Source organism: Mobula hypostoma, chromosome 11 (genome assembly GCF_963921235.1).
Source record: "Mobula hypostoma chromosome 11, sMobHyp1.1, whole genome shotgun sequence".
NCBI lineage: Eukaryota > Metazoa > Chordata > Chondrichthyes > Myliobatiformes > Myliobatidae > Mobula > Mobula hypostoma.
In genome coordinates this window covers 89,204,102-89,218,351 of record NC_086107.1, presented here as the reverse complement: position 1 = coordinate 89,218,351, position 14,250 = coordinate 89,204,102, and the positions used below count along the sequence as shown (strand labels likewise).

General features: G+C 52.4%; 1 pseudogene; it reads left to right on the top strand.

Annotated features, from left to right (window-relative positions):
• LOC134353501 (integrin alpha-M-like) overlaps nucleotides 1–14,250 on the top strand; it is a 68,202-nt pseudogene that overhangs the window by 17,508 nt on the left and 36,444 nt on the right.

Sequence of the window (14,250 nt, the reverse complement as noted above, 5' to 3'; positions counted from 1 at the left end):
CCAATATTGAAAGGCCTCCATAGAGTGGATGTGGAAAGGAGGTCGCCTCTGGTGGCGGGGGGTCCAGAATCACAGGACACAGCCTCAGAACAGAGGGATGTCCACTTAAAACAGAGATGAGGGGGAATTTCTCTAGACAGAGAGTGGTGAATCTGTGGAATTCATTGCCTTGAAAGCCAAGTCATTGATATAACAAGGCAGAGGTTAATAGATCATGTTTAGTCAGGGTATGAAGGCAGGAGATAGCTGCTGAGAGGGAAATGGATCAGCAATGATGAAACAGCAAAGTTGACTCGATGGGCCAAAATGGCCTAATTCTGCTCCTATATCATAGGGTCTTATGGCTCTATCTTTCCATTTCCCACCCACTGCCATCTTCCAATCGCAACCATCTCCACGCGATCTCCATGTCATTCCAGTCTCCGGACCCCTCTTCCCCCCTCTGCACCTCTTCCACACCCCCTATGTTTCTACCTCCTTGCTTTCCTCCTGAGAACTGATATTCCTAACTGGCACTAGAAATGCAAGTTGTAGTCTCCCTTCCCCATCTCTCCGAACACCCCCTCTTCTCTCCCCTATATCCCTCCACATCTCTCTGACCCCCTTCTCTCCTCTATACTCTTCCCAATGTATGTGAACCCTCTTCTCTCTCTTACATCACCACCATCTCTGTGAACCCCATCATCTCCCCTACAACTCTCCGCATTTCCGTGAATCCCATTCTCTCCCCTACAACCCTTCCCTCTCTGTGAACCCCATTCTCTCTTTTACTCCCCTCCCCATCTCCGTGACCCCCTTCTCTCTTACATCACTCCCGCTCTCCGAGAACTCCATTCTCCAGTACAACACTACCCCGTCTCAGTGACCCTTTTGCTCCACTATATTCCCCCATTAATCCCCCACCCTCCGCTACACCCCACCACGTTTACGTGACTCCCTTCATCCCATACATCTCACCTTTCTACTTCACTCTCTTCCCTCCCCTCACCCCTTCTCCTACCCTCTTCTCTGCTCTACAACCCTGAACCTTTCTAACCCGTAGAACCCTACCCGTCTCCGCGCACCCTTGTACACCCCTAGACCCCAGCCTTCCTACTCGACTATCCCTTTCTCCCCTGCGCTCCTCTGTGACCCCGTCTATCCCCTACAGTCGTCTTCATCTGTTTGACTCCCTCCCTTACCTACTCCTCCGTACCTTCTCCGTAAACCCTCTATCCTTCCTCGCCCCTACTCTTCACCCAACTCTGTCTCAGCAATCCCTCCTTTCTCTATCTCTGGTTCATTGACTGTTGTCTCTGTGACCCCAGGGAGTTCTTCGAAGAGAAATTCCTTCCGACATGAACTGGCACAGACTGGATTTAGCTCACACTTTCCCTCGGTACGGTCCCATAGGATATACGGATGATGGGAGTGAACCGGGAGGTGCGAGATCCCGGCCTGTGATCGGGAATGGAACAGGGCGGGGGATGGCAGGAGCGAACGGGGTGGTGGGGGCGGGGGGAGCGGTCGGGCGGTGTCGAGGAGTGTTGTACACTCCCGTCCCTAAGAGGCTGAAGGATCTTTACCGTGAACTCATGTTGTGCATTCTGTGGTCACGAAGCCATTTTCCTGGGCGCGGTGGGGTCCAACGATTAGTCCGGGGCGAACCTAGAGATCCGCAACGGGATGGAGAGCTTCATTAATTCAAAGGAGATGCCGAATGCGTAGCGTGGAGAGAGAGAGGGAGCCGCGGAAGAGAGTACCGAGGATTAGGTGCGGAGGGGACAGAGGGGGAGATGGAGGAGTTCGATAAGGGAGAGAAGGAGGGTAGCGAGGAGGGAAAGAAGCAGTGTGCCAAGGTGCGGTGAGGAGGGAGGGAGAGAAGAAAGGGAGGCAAAATGGGGCGTCGAGGAGGGAGGGAGAGTGTTCAGGAAGGAGGGGAGCGAAGAGGACGGAGCGGTATGAGGAGAGAGGGACGAAGGATGGCAAGGAAGGAGGAACGCTCTACCGTCCTTTTCTTTGTACCATTCTCCCGTTGAACTAATGGTCACAATCCTCTGCCTTCTCCCCTAGGCTACCCTGTCACAGGGATACATAGAAGGGGTGAGAACCTGATAGTGGTGGGGAGCAACACACATAGAAGTTACCGGTGAACGCAGCAGGCCAGGCAGCATCTCTAGGAAAAGGTACAGTGGACGTTTCGGGCCGAGACCCTTCCTCAGGACTAACTGAAAGAAGAGCTAGTAAGAGATTTGAAAGTGGGAGGGGGAGGATGAGATCCGAAATGATAGGAGAAGACAGGAGGGGGGGGGGGCGGGGATGGAGCCAAGATCTGGACAGTTGATTGGCAAAAGAGATGTGAGAATATCATGGGACAGGAGGTCTAGGGAGAAGAGAAAAGGGGGTGGGGGCTGGAGAATGGGCAAGGGATATAGTGAGAGGGACAGAGGGACAAAAAGGAGAGAGAGAAGAATGTGTATATATAAATAAATAAGTAAACAAATAACCGATAGGGTACGAGGGGGAGGTGGGGCATTAGCGGAAGTTTGAGAAGTCAATGTTCATGCCATCAGGTTGGAGGCTACCCAGACGGAATATAAGGTGTTGTTTCTCCAACCTGAGTGTGGCTTCATCTTTACAATAGAGGAGGCCGTGGATAGACATATCAGAATGGGAATGGGACCGGAATGTGTTTGTAACGTGAGAGCCCTACATTACAAACACAGGAAAAGCGTCTTTTTTGGGGGGAGGTGAAACAATGGAACGGCATGGGACGAGGGCCAACTCATCCCGGGAGAGCAGGTGAGAAAGATACGAGGCAGGGCGGGGTTGTGGTGGGGGGTGGGGGGGGGGTTGGAAGGGTCGGGGGAAGACAGTGTGTCCAACGTCTGCTTCTCGAGGGGCTAGTATTTACCTCTGTGCTCCGCTGTGTCCGCAGATTGGATCGTATTTCGGGGCGGTGGTCTGCTCAGTCGACCTGATCGAAGAGAGGAGTCGGATTTGTTACTAATTGTCGCCATACTATATCACAGCTCCAGTGTCGGGGGAGTAGTGAGGGTGTGTAACCTCACCGAGCAGGTGTCTTCCAGGACGCGGGCGGGGAGCAGGGTGGGGAACGAGTATGATGAGACAGAGACGGGTGGAGGACAGAGGAGGATAGAGGTGGGGAGTGGTGATTGGGGACAGGATAAAAATAAAGGAGAGAGGGACGAGGAGAGTGTGGGGAGATATGGGCGACAGAACAGGGTGGAGATAGCGACGGGGGTGGTTTGTTGGGGGAGAAGAGGTGAGGGACCTGGGAGGTGAGGGAGATTTAGGGCGGGGGGAGAGATGAGGAAAATAGAGACGGAGAGAGGGAGGATATGGGGACGGGGTGAGATGGAGATGAGGGAAGGGAAGGGAGAAAGTATTGTGTGACGGGTAGCGGTTGGTGTAGGCACCGTCCCAGGACAGAAGCCCTATAAGTGTCTCCCTTCTCTGGGGTAAGGAGGGAAGAGAGAGAGAGGAAAGGAAGCAGAGAATGAAGCAGGCACGAGGAAATCTGCAGATGCTGTAATTTCAAGCGACACACATAAAAGTTGCTGGTGATCGCAGCAGGCCAGGCAGCATCTCTAGGAAAAGGTACAGTCGACGTTTCGGGCCGAGACCCTTCGTCAGGACTAACTGAAAGAAGAGCTAGTAAGAGATTTGAAATTGGGAGGGGGAGGGGGAGATCCAAAATGATAGGAGAAGACAGGAGGGGGAATGATGGAGCCAAGAGCTGGACAGTTGATTGGCAAATGTGATATGAGAGGATAATGGGCAGGAGGCCTAGGGAGAAAGGAAAGGGGGAGGGGGGAAGCCCAGAGGATGGGCAAGGGGTATAGTGAGAGGGACAGACAGAGAAAAAGGAGAGAGAGAGAGAGAAAAAAAGAAAGCGTGTATATAAATAAATAAATAAATAAATAACGGAAGGGATACGAGGGAGAGGTCATAGTCATAGTCATAGTCGTAGTCATAGTCATACTTTATTGATCCCGACGGAAATTGGTTTTTGTTACATTTGCACCATAAATAATTAAATAGTAATAAAACCATAAATAATTTAATAGTAATATGTAAATTATGCCTGGAAATAAGTCCAAGACCAACCTATTGGCTCAGGGTGTCTGACCCTCCAAGGGAGGAGTTGCAAAGTTTGATGGCCACAGGCAGGAATGACTTCCTATGACGCTCAGTGTTGCATCTCGATGGAATGAGTCTCTGGCTGATGTACTCCTGTGCCCAACCAGTACATTATGTATTGAATCGGAGACATTGTCCAAGATGGCATGCAACTTGGACAGCTTCCTCTTTTCAGACGCCACGGTCAGAGAGTCCAGTTCCATCCCCACAACATTACCAGCCTTACTGATGAGTTTGTTGATTCTGTTGGTGTCTGCTACCCTCAGCCTGCTGCCCCAGCATACAACAGCAAACATGATAGCACAGGCCACCACAGACTCGTAGAACATCCTCAGCATCGTCCGACAGATGTTAAAGGACCACAGTGTCCTCAGGAAATAGCGACGGCTCTGACCCTTCTTGTAGGCAGCATCAGTGTTCTTTGACCAGTCCAGTTTATTATCAATTCGTATGCCCAGGTATTTGTAATCCTCCACCATGTCCACACTGACCCCCTGGTTGGAAACACAGGTCACCGGTGCCTTAGCACTCCTCAGGTCTACCACCAGCTCCTTAGTCTTTTTCACATTAAGCTTCAGATAATTGTGCTCAAAACATGTGACAAAGTTTCCTACCGTAGCCCTGTACTCAGCCTCATCTCTCTTGCTGATGCATCTAACTATGGCAGAGTCATCAGAAAACTTCTGAAGACGACAAGACTCTGTGCAGTAGTTGAAGTCCGAGGTGTAAATGGTGAAGGTGGGGCATTTGAGGAAGAATGAGAAGTCAATGTTCATGCGGTCAGGTTGGAGGCTACCCAAACGGAATATAAGGTGTTGTTCCCCCAACCTGAGAGTGGCTTCATCTTTACAGTAGAGGAGGCCATAGATAGAACTAGGCACACCTTTCTCTCACCTCCCACCCTGCTTTCAGCAGAGATCACTCCCTACGCGACTCCTTTGTCCATTCGTACCCACCCCCCCCGCCATACCTCCTCATTGATCTCCCTCCTGTCACTTATTCTTGTAAGCGGAAGAAGTGCGACACATGCCCTTACACTTCCTACCTCACTACCATTCAGGGCCCCAGACAGTCCTTCCAGATGAGGCGACACTTCACCTGTGAATCGGCTGGGGAGATGTACTGCTTGCGGTGCTCCCGATGCGGCCTTCTATATATTGGGGAAACCCGACGCAGACTGGGAGATCGTTTCTTTGAACACCTACGCCTTGTCCGCCAGAGAAAGCAGGATATCCCAGTGGCCACAAATTTTAACTCCACGTCCTTTTCCCATTCCGATATGTCTATCCACGGCCTCCTCTACTGTAAAGATGAAGCCACACCAAGGTTGGAGGAACAACACCTTATATTCCGTCTGGGTAGCCTCCAACCTGATGGCATGAACGTTGACTTCTCAAACTTCCGCAAATGCCCCACCTCCCCCTCGTACCCCTTCCGTTATTTATTTATTTACACACTTTATTTTTCTCTCTCTCCTTTTTCTCCGACTGTCCCTCTCACTATCCTCCTTGCCCATCGTCTGGGCTTCCTCCCTCCCCCTTTTCTTTCTCACTAGGCCTCCCATATCCCTTTTTCCAATCACCTGTCCAGCTCCTGGCTCCATCCTCCCCCCTCCTGTCTTCTCCTATCGTTTCGGATCTCCCCTCCCGCTCCCCCTTTCAAATCTCTTACTAGCTCTTCTTTCAGTTAGTTCTGAGGAAGAGTCTCTGCCCGAAACGTCTACTGTACTTCTTCTTAGAGATGCTGCCTGGGCTGCTGTGTTCAGCAGCAACTTTTATGTGTGTTGCAGAGAATGAGGCAGAGTGGTATAGAAAAGAACTGCGACAAAATCTCTCTTTCAATTCTTCTTTCCTCCACCTCTCTTCCATCCCTTCCCCTTTATCTCTCCATCTCTCCCTCTTCTCCTCTTTCTCCCCTCACTCCAGTCTTACCGCCTGTGAACCTCTTCTCCTGCCCTCCCTCTATCTTGCCTTCCCTCACCTCGCGCACTCCCCACCCATCTCCTCCTCTCACTCCTCCTCCTCCCCCCGTATCCTACCCTTCTACACCCTCCCAGGATACCGTCTACTGCAACGGCCTGCTGCAAGGTGAACGGGGGCGTCGTGGGGGGGGGGGGGGGGGAATGGACTGGCACTTTCGGAGCCTCCATCGCGGTCCTGCGCGACCTGAACGAGGACGGATTGTCCGACGTTGCCGTGGGAGCCCCACTGGAGAGTGACCATCCCGGCAGCGTCTACATCTACCAGGGCGTCTCCGGTGGGCTAGAGGAGGGCTGCAGTCAGATGAGGGCTCGGGAGGCGTGCGGGATGACCAGTCTTCTTCCCTCTATCCCTTTATGCCTCCATCCATCAATCCATCTCACCCTTCAATCCCTCAACCGCGCTTTCCATCTGTCTCTCCCTCCCTCCCTCCATCTATCCACCCTTTCTTCCTCTTCGCCTGTCTCTGCCCCCTGTGATCCCCCATTTCACTACCTCTTCCTCTCTGTCCACACCTCCCCCGACTCCAGATCTCCATCTGTCTATCTTCTCTCCACCTTTCCCTCCCTCCATTGTTCCTTCCTTTCTTCTCTCCACCTCTGCACCATGCCTCCCTCTACTGATCCTATAGTCTGTTCCCGCCCCCCACCTCCATTTCGCCCTGTCTGTCTCTTTCCCTCCAACCAGCATTTCATCCATCAATTCACCTTCCCGCTCTCACTTCCTGTGTCTACGGTACACTCTCTATTTCCCTTCTCGGCCCTCTCCATATCTCTCGTGCAATCTCTCCATCCCTCAATCTCTGTCCCTCCCTTCCTCTTTCCTTTTCTCCATCTCTCCGTCTGCCCCTCTATCCCTTCACCGAGTTCTATATTCCTTAATCTCTCCATCAGATCCTCTCTCTGACCCTCCATGGTTCCCTCCATCTCTCCGTTCCTGCCTCCGTCTTTCTGTCCCTCTGCCAATAACTCCATCCTTCTGTCTCTGCCGATACTTGGTTTTGCCTTCCCTGCAGCGCTCCCTCCTTGGGGTTTGTTGTCGAAGCGAGGGACCGAGGGGCACAGGTACATTGGTCCCTGAAAGCGGCAGCACATGAGACATGGTGGTGAAGAAGACGTTGGGCACATTGGCCCACCTCATTCAGGACACTGAGTACAGTTGTTGGGATATTATTGTGCTGCTGTACAAGACGTTGGCTGGCATATACTTGGAATTTACTATGACCAGGGGCGTAGGGGAAGATGCGGTGGCGGCGTAGGGGAGAGATGGGGGTCTAGACCCGTGTAGGTGTGTAAGGGCCAGAGGGGGTTTCGGAGATTAACGATGTGTAGGACTGGAAGAATTTAAGAGACCCAGCATTCAGTTTAGGTCACCCTGCTGCAGGAAAGATGCCGTGAATACTGTAAAGAGTGCAGAAGAGATTTACCAGAATGTTACCGGGACTGAAGGGACCCAGTTATGGAGAGAGGGTGGGCAGGTTGGGACTTTATTCCCTGGAGCGTAGGGGACTAAAGAGGGGTGTCCTTGCAGAAGTGCATAAAGCCATGAGGGGCAAGACAGGGTGACTGTGTACAGTCTTTATCCCAGGGTTTGGAATCAAGAACCAGAGGCCAAGGTCTAATGTGAGAGATGAGAGATTTAACCAGGATATGAGGAGCAACTTGCTCACCCAGAGGGTAGTCCGTATATTAAACGAGCTGCCAGAGGATGTGGATGAGCCAGCTGCATTAATAACACTTAAAAGACACTGGACAGTTACATACTGTGGAAAACGACTTTAGAGGGAAGTGGGTCAAACTTGGGCAAAAGCGACAATCTGTAATTGTAATGTTGGCTGGCAGGGAACTGATGCACCAATAGGCCTGATCACTTGCTGTCTCACTCCGTCCCTCACTCACCTCTCTACCCCTTCCCTTCTTCCCTCTGATTTCCCTTCTCCTCTTCCCTGTCCCTATGTCTCTTCCTCTCTGCCTCTGTCCCTCGCTCTCTACCTCTCTCCCTCTCTTCATCTCTCCCTTCCACTCTGCGAACCCTGTCGCTCAATTATAACACGCCCGCCCCCACACACAATAACCTGAGCCTTCCTCGCCCCCCACCTGACATAGCGGATCGAGGGGAGGAAGGTAGCCCCAGGACTGGAGTATTTTGGCGGTTCTATCGTCGGAGATGCGGACCTGGACGGAGATGGGATGACGGATCTAGTTGTGGGTGCTCGTGGAGGGATTGTCGTCCTAAGATACCTCCTACAAAATGGAGGGATGGGGGTTGAGGGGTGTGGATGCGATAGAGGTAGACGGAGGGCGGAAGTAGGGGCAGGGCCCATGGGAGGGCGTGTGGCAGGGTAAAGATTGGGACGGATGGAGGAGGGAGGAGGAAGGACGGTGGGAGGGACGTCCTATGGCATATTTTGGGCTTGTGGAGAGACGTGAAAAATGTAGATGGAGGGGTTGAGGGTAGGACGGAGAGGATGACAACGGGGACTGGGAAAGCAGGATGGGACGACTTGGCCGGTCTGTTTTCCCACTTGTTCATATCACTCCCCCCTCCATATCTCGGCCCCGTCCCCCTCTCATCCTCCCCCTCCCATCCTCTGCCCTCCCCATTCAACTTACGTACCCTCTATCCTCTCTTTACCTCCCCTCATTCCCTTTCCGCCTCACCCTCTCCACTTCCCACCTTCCAAATCACCGCTCCCTCCCTCCATTTCCCCAGGAGTCTTCCGGTTATGGAACTGCATCTAGAGTTAAGTATCCTGCCGGCGCAGATCCCATGGCCAGAACTGGACTGTGGGACGGGGAGAAATGAGAGAATGCCTACAGCCTCCTCGGCCTTCTCTGCTTCCTGCTCAGCCCCAGCTCCCGCCCATCCCTAGGTGAGTTCGGTGTCGCGACCGATCAGAGATCAGGCGTTCGGTCAGGATTCAGGACGAAGATAATTTCAGCGAGGTGCATGTCAGGGGCAGCTCGGGTCATGTAATCAGTGATCGGGTCAGGGGTTAGATCAGGGGTTATGTTAAGAGTAATGTTTGTTCAAGCTTCAAGGGTTGGAACAAGTGTCGGGTCAGCAGTAAGCTCAGGCAGGTCAGTAATCGGTCCAAGAGTCAGATTAGGGGTCAGGGTTTTGGTCAGCAGTTGGGACGTTTGTCAGCTCGGGAGAGGTAGGTCAGTGATCGGGTCAGGATTCGAATCAATGGTCAGGGGTTCGGAAAGGTCATCTTATGGTCATGTCCGAGGACGTCAGCGATCAGGGGTCAGCGCAGGAGACAGGTCTGTCTTTGTCCTGCCCCTCTGACCCGTTTCTGCTCTCCCCACCTCCGCAGGTCCACTGAACGTCACCTTGGAGTTCACCGCAGAGCTCGATCTCGGGAGGCAGCAGAACCGGCTGTGGTTCTCGACGTCAGGGAAGAAGATCGTGCAGCAGCTCACCCTCACCCAATGGAGCAAATGCATCCCGCTAAACATCTCCGTGCAGTTAACACGGACCGTCCCCAGCACCTGTCCCGTTGCGCTGCACTGAGAGCCCAGTCCAGGGCTCCCTTACTGTTACCCTGCACCGGGAGCCCCATTCACAATTCTCCCATAAGGTCACACAAGGAGTCCCGTTCGGTCTGTTCATCTCCCTTAGAACACAGAGAACACTGTTCGGGGTTCTTCTCGGGTTCGATTGAACAGGGGGCCCCGTGCAGGAGCCTCTCCGAATGTACCAAACTGGAATCCCCTATCAGAGTTTCAGCTCCCGTTACATCACCTCAGGAGGACTATAAGGGATTCCACCCCATCCCAGGTAGACCGCTCAATTTGCCCCTCCCGTTGGACCGTTTTATCAATGCCCTTCGGATTCCACCTCCCTCTCCCCCACCCCACACTCAAATTGCGCTGCACTGGGGGGGGGGTGGAATTCGGGCTTTTCCTTCTGTTAGACTGCATCAGGAGTCCTGTTCACGGTTCTCTTCCCTAGACCGCACCGGGTGCCCTGTGCATGATTCTTTTCCCGTACCTTCGCACTGAGAGCACCGTTCGGGATTACTCTTTCATTAGACCGCACCAGAATCGTCGTTATCCTCTTGTTACAGCACACCGGATCACCGTTTGCGGCTCCCTCCCGTTAGAATACATCGCGAGCCATGTCAGAGTTCTCCTCCTGTAATACCGCACTGGAATTGCCCTATCATTGGAACACACTGGGAGCACTTTTCAGGGCTCTCTTCTCATTAGAATGCATTTTTGTTCCCGTTCACTGTTGCTCTACCGTTACAACAGCCTGGGAGATCTGTGAATGGGACTCTCTTCCTCCCTCTTGTTGTCCCTCGCTCCTTTTATTTCTCTGCAGGACTGCATCGAAGATTTCCTCAACCCTATGAAGTTTCTGCTGGCATACTGCATACAGGAAGATGCCGGGTCTGGGCCGCCCGGCGTCCAGCCGGCCTTCAGACTCAAGTGCGTCCAGGGCCTTTCTTAGATGGTAGGTCTTATCTAGCGTGGGCTGCTAGAGATCATTGAATGTTGTGGGGGTGGGGTGGTGAAGAAGGCGTTTAGAATGCTGACTTTCTTCGGTCAGGAGACTGAGTACAAGAGTTTGGACGTTGCATTGTACAAGACACAGGTGAGGCTGCACTTGGAGTACTGTGCTCAGTGTTGGTCGCCCTTCTATAGGAAAGATGCAATTAAGTTCGACAGAATGCAGAGAAAATTTACGAGGATGTTGGCGGCACTCGAGGAACTGAGTTTCAGAGAGAGAGAGATTGGGCAGATTGGGACTTTAGTTATCGGAGTGTAGGAGACCGATAGGCGACCGTACAGATATGTCTAAGCCCATGAGCGGAAGAGATAGGGTGAATGTGCATATACTTTTTCCCCAGGGGTGGGAAATCAAGAACTAAAGGACATGTTTAATATCAGAGGAGGGAGATTTAACAGGAACCTCGTAGGCAAGTTTTTAACCCAAAGAGTAATCAGTTTATAGAACGAGCTGCCGGAGAAAGTGGTTAAATCAGATTTAATACAAACATTTTCAAAACACTTGGACAGGGACGTGGATAGGAAAGGTTTAGAGAGATATTGGCTAAACGCGGGCAACTAGAAATAGTTTAGATGGGAATCTGGGTCGATAACGTCTATATGGACTGAAGGGCCTGTTGCCTTGCTGTGCAAATCTGTGAATGATGAAAAGGAATAAATTCCGTGACAGAGAGATCTGTTTTCTAGATAGATGTGACTGGTCCAGAGTCAGAAGGTATGGGGCAATTAACACACACAGAATGATGGAGGAACTCAGCAGACCAGGCAGAATCTATGGAAAAGAGTTCAGTCGACGCTTCGGCCCGAGACTGAGTTCTGATGACCTGCTGAGTTCCTGCAGAATTTTGTGTGTGTTGCTTTGATTTCCGGCATCTGCAGATTTTCTCTTGTTTGAAGTATGAGACAGGAATGTTTGGACAACTAGACATCGGGAGTTAGGTGGGAGATGGGAACGTGGAAGTTGGGGACCGATTCATCTCTCCCTCCGGAATTCTGTCCCAGAAAATAAGACGTTCTCCGTCTAAACTCACAGATCCCATTCAACAACACCTGCAGAGGTGCGCACGGATGCCTTGCTGCTGACTTACCAATGTAGGTGCATACAACACTCCCAGGGGTGAGCAGACGGTGTGTCGATGCCCGGTGTCGGGGGTGGGGGTGGTGAGGAGAGGACCGTGTGTCCTAAACTCGATCCCAAAGAGAATGGTGTCGGAAGAACATGCGCCCGATGCCTGATCCTAGAGGGTAGAGTTGGGGGGGTCGAGAGGCCGCCCAATTCCAGAAGGGGGCGGGCGACAGAGCAGTGAATCTCATGCTGGCTTCCACGGGCTTTAATGGTGGAAGACGACGTTGTGCTCTACGCCTGGTCCCAGACGGGAAAGAGGGATACAGGACGGTGCCCGACGCCTGGTAAATTAATACACACAAAAATGCTGGAGGACCAGAACAGCAAGGCAGCATCTATAAAAAAAAAGTAAACTGTCGACAGACATCCTGAGAGTCTCGGCCCCTATCGTCCTCTGTTTACTATTTTCCATGGAGGCCCCCTGGCTTCTGAGTCTATCCAGCATTTTGTGTGTATTGCTTTGATTTCCAGCATCTGCAGATTTCCTGCTGTTTGCGACCTGGCAAACCAATTCGCTATCTCCTATATTCGGGCGTTTTATTGATAGAACCGGGATATGTGCTCGAGATGACAATCCAGTTGCAGAATAAAGCTGAACTCGCCCGCCTCTCTGTTCTGGATTTCCAATATCCAGCGAGAATTTCGCTCCGCAAAGTTACAGTCGTGAAGGTAACATCGACACAACATCAATAATCCCGCTGCGCTGTCCCTTTGCCATCTTCCCTCCTCGCCGTCCCTCCGCCAACCTCCCTCCTCGCCGTCCCTTTGCCATCTTCCCTCCTCGCCGTCCCTTTGCCATCTTCCCTCCTCGCCGTCCCTTTGCCATCTTCCCTCTTCGCCGTCCCTTTGCCATCTTCCCTCCTCGCCGTCCATTTGCCATTTCCCCTCCTCGCCGTTCCTTTGCCATCTTCCCTCCTCGCCGTCCCTTTGCCATCTTCCCTCCTCGCCGTCCCTCCGCCAACCTCCCTCCTCGCCGTCCCTTTGCCATCTTCCCTCCTCGCCGTCCCTTTGCCATCTTCCCTCCTCGCCGTCCCTTTGCCATCTTCCCTCTTCGCCGTCCTTTTGCCATCTTCCCTCCTCGCCGTCCCTTTGCCATCTCCCCTCCTCGCCGTTCCTTTGCCATCTTCCCTCCTCGCCGTCCCTTTGCCATCTTCCCTCCTCGCCGTCCCTCCGTCCTCTGATTCACTCATATCTAACGAAAATTCATTGCTTCCCCCAGTTAAACTGAAAAGTTCAAGTCACCTACACAGACGGGGGAATGTCGCAGGCAACGTCTACACCAGATGTAACATCAGTCAGCCTGTCCTCAGAGAGAAAACAGAGGTGAGCTGAACATTCCAGACCATCGACAGAGAGGGATGGAGAGGCAACAGTCAGTGTATAGATCTCCTCCGGAGAGAGAGGGACTGAGAGACAACGGTCAGTGTTCTAAACTCCCCCTGAGAGACAGGGACTGAGAGACACAGGTCGGTGTACAGATCTCCCTGAGGGAGAGGGACTGAGAGGCACCGGTCAGTATACAATACACTCTCACTCTCTCTTCCTCTCTTGGTTTCACTGTTGGTGACTTTTGATGTAGCAGACACTGGGAATTTGAGTGATTCTTTTCTGATGAATATGAATCTCTCCAGGTAAGGATGCTGCTTGGTTCTTGTCTATCTCACCCTACATGAATTCACCGCTCCTCCTCCGCTGCTTTCCCACCCATTTCCATTTTCCCCTTCTGTCTTCCTCCCCTCAGTACCCTCACTCCCTCTCCTCTCTGTAACACCCTTCTCATTAAAGCTTCTCTCCCTCTCTCTTATGCTCTCCTTATTTTCTCCCTCTCCCCTCTTTCTGCAATCACCTTATCCTCTCTGAGTCTTTTTCTCCTTCCCTCCTTCACCATCTCTCTGCTAGCCCTTTCTTCTTTCCTTATCTCTCCAGACTCTTCCCACTACGTCATTCCCTCTTACTCTTTTACCATCTCGCTTCGCCCGTTTGCCCTCTCTTAATCCTCCCAAACTCTCTATCTCCCTCTACCACCCAGATTTGACCCACTCCTATTCTTCATCCATCCCCCAGTCGCCTTCTCCTCCCTGTCCTTCTCTTACTGTCTTTCTCCCTTTTCTCCTCCCTCACTCTGTCTCCCCTCTCTCCATCCTTCCTCTCTCTCTTCCCCACTCTCGTTCCTCTGCTCTCTCCCTCCCACGCCTGTGCTTCATCTGCCCTTTCCCTTCTTTCCCCCTCTCCTGCATCTGCCGCCTCCTTCCCCCACTCTCTCTTGCACATCTCTCTCGCCCTTTTCTTCTCCAAACAAGTTTTCTCGCTCCCTGCCCCCTCTCACTATCTTTCTGTCTTTTTATGCCTCCCCTCCCCCACCGCAGTGACAATGAGGCACCGGAGATGCTCGAGGACAACAGACTGAGTCTGAACATCAGTGTCCATCACCGAGTGAAGCTCGCCGTCTGCAGGTAACGATCCTGGGAACCTATCCAGAATCACC